General features: G+C 40.4%; 1 non-coding gene across 1 annotated transcript; it reads right to left on the bottom strand.

The window, feature by feature from the left end:
* Positions 1–4,322: 4,322 nt before the first annotated feature.
* Positions 4,323–4,456, bottom strand: LOC115832016. Its single transcript, XR_004027492.1, has one exon. It is a non-coding gene; the product is annotated as a small nucleolar RNA SNORA75 (small nucleolar RNA).
* Between the last annotated feature and the right edge of the window lie 533 nt (positions 4,457–4,989).

Raw genomic sequence — 4,989 nt, 5'->3', positions numbered from 1 at the left:
GAAAAGATAGGGAGGGAGCAAGACTGGAAAGATAAACTTCATATACATCTTTATTATTTTTGAATTAGGAGATTCATTTTGAGGCCCGAGCTACACATCAGACATTGAGCTAAGAGCTGTTTCCATGATATTTCATTCTGTCTTCACACTGCCCTGTGAAGACAGTCAGAGATGTGACTTTACCTGTGCCTGGTCACACAGCAGTGCCTCAACTCCAGATCTGGTAGGCTCTAGAGCCTGCGTGGTTTCCATCCACCCAGGCTGAAAACTAAACACATTCTCAAGGCAATGAGACTCCTTTGACGTGGATTTCCAGGAGATGGAAAATACTGCACAGCTGGCATGGTTTCAAGCACACTTCATATTCTTTATGCAAAGCCAGGGCAAAAGGTGAATAGTTAACATATCCTAAAGAGCAGTCATGTTGTAATGCAAAGGAATCTGACGGTTCCAATCACACTGTACCATGTCCAGTGATTCAACACTAGGTCAGAAATATTCTTTTTAAAAAGAGACCTATGTAAAATCCGTGCTTCACAAACACAAGCCCATGTTAAAAGAAGCCTGCTTTTTATAAAATGAAGAAACTTGAAGCTATCATCTGAAAAACTCAGATACAGAAATGAATACAGAGGAAAAAAGAGGTAATTGGTGGGAATTGTTCAGACTGATAGCTGATATTGATCAGAAACAGACTGTGGGTCTTCTCCCTCTTTCCTTCTTTACCTCCATAGTCCACAATTGTAAAGGTGGGTTGAAATTTTAAGAAACAACAATGAGGACCAAGGTTATTCTCTCTTGTGCTCAGTAGTTTTTAAGGGATCAAATGAGTATTGTGGGTGTAGGTTACAGCTTCTGTCACTTATCACAATTTTGTCATCTCAAGGTCTGAACAGGGCACCCAACTCTCAACTTCCTCTTTTTTGTTCCATGGCTTTTTCCTGCAATATTAAAATAGAAATGAAAGAAGGAGAAGGGAGGGAAGGAAGGAAGAAATGGAGGAAGAGAGGAAGAAAGGGAGGAAAAGATGAAGGAGAGAATGAAACTTGAAAAAAGTACATGTGAATCCAAAAAGGGAGGAGAAAACAACGATTATTCTGGTATGTATTACTAGTTTAAAAACCGAACTGTAAATCAGGTTATAATTTATAAACTGGTTCCTAAAAATAAAGAATAAAATATGTTTAAAAGCAATTGATAAGCAATTTTTATCTAGGAAGTGGGTGATTTTTGCACAAGGGGGAGAGAAATGCTCCAGGCTTTGCCTCATCTCCTAGAAGCATCCCATATTCTTAGATGTGATGTTGCCTTGGTAACCACAACTTGGTGACCTCGTTATTTCAACCTAATCCTGCTTTGAAATTATAGTTGCTCCACCCTTTTGCCTGGCCAGCCTGATAACATAATCATTGTAAATGAGGATGGGAAAAAAACAGCAGGATATAGTCCCTCTGGTGACATGCGACCAGTCTCACCTTATCATGGAAATAGACGAACAATTAAACGGCATGAATCTAAAACCCTAAAAGTGGATTTTCTTATTTTTATATGGCTTGTTATGCTTATTTTCAAAACCCACTGGTGGATTCAATGTAGCAGGCTATCTTGATATTACTATATGAAAATGGAAAATTCCTATTTGTGTTAAAAAATATAAGAAGAGCTAAACTGTCAAAGGTGAAGTTCTTAATTACGCATTTGTTTTGCCCAACAGCTGAATAGAAACCAGAATCAGAAAATAATTTTTTAACAAGTAGACTGGCAGCATCCAGGTTTGTTTGTCCAGCTTAACTTCCTCTGGCTAAAGCCTCGCAGATCAGTTGTCATCTTGAATTCAGGTTCCTTTCATAACAAAAGAATCAGGAGATGACATTGCTTACATTCTGAATGCATCAAGTCGAACTATACTGTAGTTTAAAGGAAATATAATTTACTCATTTGTTTCAATTTGTGTGCTTTGAGATCTCTGCCCGCAAAGAAAGGAAAATCCATTCTCTTTCTCCTTCATTTCCTCCTTTAAAAAAAAAAAAAGTCCAAAATGGCTAGGATACAGTAGTGATAGGTTTGGATCTCAATAAAATGTTCATACTGCGCCCAACTCATACATGGGTAGCTACGTGGCCTGTCTCTTGGGCTCCTGGGCTCCCCTTCCACGACACCCCCCATTTCCGATTGCCACACACCAGCTCACTCATCGTCTTTCCAAAAGATCCCCAGTTGTGGCACGTGGAGGGGAGGGTTACTTTGATGGATTCCCTTCACCCATTCTCCTGCTGGCAATAATCCTGCTTCCTCTGCCTCCCCACTGTGTGCTTCCCAAAGAATAATTCTTTGCTACTGGTGGATATGCTGTTGGCCTCACCAGTGGATGTCAATGGCAGCTCACAGGTGAGACGCAAGTTCCCACTCAAGGCCATTATCCAGAGAGAACATGCCCAGGGGATAAGGTCACCCATGCTGGAATCCCTTCCTGATGGCAAAAAGAAAGCCACTGCCATGGGGGGAAGAGGAAATGGCCAATGGTTTGCTAATGGATCCAAAGTGCAGCTAGATAAGATGAACAACTTCTAGTGTACTAGAGCACTGTAGGGTGACTATAATTAAAAGCAATACTTTATCATATATTTTTAAATAGCTAGAAGAGCAGGTTTTGAATGTTCCCACCTCAAAGAAATGATAAATGTTGGAGGTGATGGATATGCTAATTGTCCTAATTTGGATATTCCACATTGTATACATGTATTGAAATATCACACTGTACTCCATAAATATGTACAATTATTATGTGTCGGTTAAAACTAATATAAAAGAAAGCTGCCACCAGTTATATCTTATATCTACAAACACTATTGTGATATAATCTTAAGAATTTAGGGAAAGATTGTAGCTTCTTGAAGAAAGTATGCTGCACCAATTAAAGCTTCACTATCAGAGTGATAGTATCAAATCTCTTAAGAGAAATAACCTGGACAGTATGCGTTTGACTTACGAGTATTTCTTCCTTTTGCTGAGGTGAGTAAAATTAGCATTTCATAAAGTGTGAGCTCCAGATACACTACACCGGGCCATTCTAAGCCTACTCTTCTCTTGTTCACTATAGCCACAAGGAGTAATAATAATGACGATGATAACAGCTAACATTCAGTGAGTTTGCATATTTACCATTTGCCTCATTTTACAGAGGAGTGGCTGACACACAGAAAGCAGAGTGTCTTGATAGCCTCCCAAAGCTGGCAAGAAGTGGCAAGCCAAGATTCAGATGCATGTAGCTACTCAGCTATTCTGCCCTCCTGGACCTAACTGTAGAACTAGGACCAATAGTTGGACCCCATGAGCAGACACATCAAAACACACTCTGAAAAGTCTAAGTAGTCCAAGCTGTCCAAAGACAGAATAGACCTAGACAGTCTCAAAAACAAAGGAAACACACAAAGTATGAAATCTAAGACCAAATATCTTTGACCTCCCAGAACAGATCAAAAGTACAGATCTGAGTATAAATACTGTACCCTACTGGCCTTTCTAAGTATTCATCAGATGGTGTGTTTTTGGCTTAGGGGTTCTTAAATGATATACATAGAGAAAGGGAAGCAAATTTCTTGGCAGATTCAAGCATCTGTGTAGGGAAGAGGAAGGAAGAGTAGTACACTTAAGAGAATCGCAGTGGAATGGGGGTAAGAGGTTGAGAATAGACACGTTTTAGGTTTAGGCTAAGAATTGAGAGAACTCACACAGTTGCTGCGAGGATCAAAGGATAACACGCAAAAATAAGACAGAAAAGTATAGATCACGAGATAAATGTAAGAAATTCCGGTCCCAGAGGCAGCTGGCAGTGCTACAGGCTCCTGAGCAAGTGAAGCAATGCAAACTGTCGGAGGAATATGGTTCCACTGAACCTATTCCAGCCAGGAAGAAACAAGGATGAAAAGAAGGCTTTGGGAACAATGAAGGCAACAAACACAGCTGGTGGGGGGTGAAAAAAGGAATACATGAAGGGAAGTCCAATTCTGCCATGGCTTGGACATCAAGGTGCCCAAAATTCATGAAGCTCCTCCCTTCTACCATTTGCACCCAACAGGCCTGAAAATAATCAGATTGCCAGGCCTTTCCTACCTCTCCTTCCTGCTACCTGAAACATCTCTCTTCTCCTTCCTTACTCAGCTCTTTCCTTTGTCTTCTGCTTGGTCATCTCCCAACTATGTTTCAGGTCTCTTAGTTGTCACTTTCTGCAGAAACCCTTTCTGGACTTCCCCTCACCCAATGCTAAATCCTTCTTCTCTTTGGCTCTCCAAACTCCCTGTTCTTTTTGTTTTTTCTTCCCAGAATGTCTCACAAAACAGCCAAATATACCTCTGTAAAGACAGAAAGTAAAATAATGCTAGTTCTGTGAATTCTCTCTTCTCATGCAAATCCATCAACTGCCACCAATGGACAGAAAAGAGCTCAATGAGAAGCCAAGCTCCCTGTTCTTTCTCCATTTCCAGATAGTTACTGCCTCTTGCCCTGTCTTCCCCATCACCCTCCATAAGCTTGTTAACCTTGTGAAGGCAAGAACCATGGTGTCTACACAGTGCCTGGCCCATAACAGAAACACAATAAATTCATTCATTCATTTACTCACCTGACACATATTTACTGAATATACATTCTGTGCCAGGCACTGAAGTAAAGCATAAAACAAGACAGATAAATTCTCTGCCTTCATTCTTGGGGGAAGGAAAGGTTTTTTTTTTATTATTATTATTAATCAATTAAATGAAAACAAGATGGTTACAGATGGCTAAAAGAGGTATGGAAAAAAATGAACAGTTTGATGACATGAAAGAGGAAGACCTTCTTTAAGTCTCATGTCTTTGGATCCTGGGAGAATCTGTACCCTGCAGCCTAAAGCCATGTTCCCTCTTTCACCGGGATTCACCGAGATCCTCAGGGAGATCACAGGGCAATCAGGGGAACTGAAGAGGAAACCAGGGATTGCAATCATATGGG

The sequence above is a fragment of the Nomascus leucogenys genome, chromosome 20 (genome assembly GCF_006542625.1).
Source record: "Nomascus leucogenys isolate Asia chromosome 20, Asia_NLE_v1, whole genome shotgun sequence".
Lineage (NCBI taxonomy): Eukaryota > Metazoa > Chordata > Mammalia > Primates > Hylobatidae > Nomascus > Nomascus leucogenys.
The sequence above is the reverse complement of the archived record's forward strand: the minus strand, read 5'-3'. Positions and strand labels throughout refer to the sequence as shown.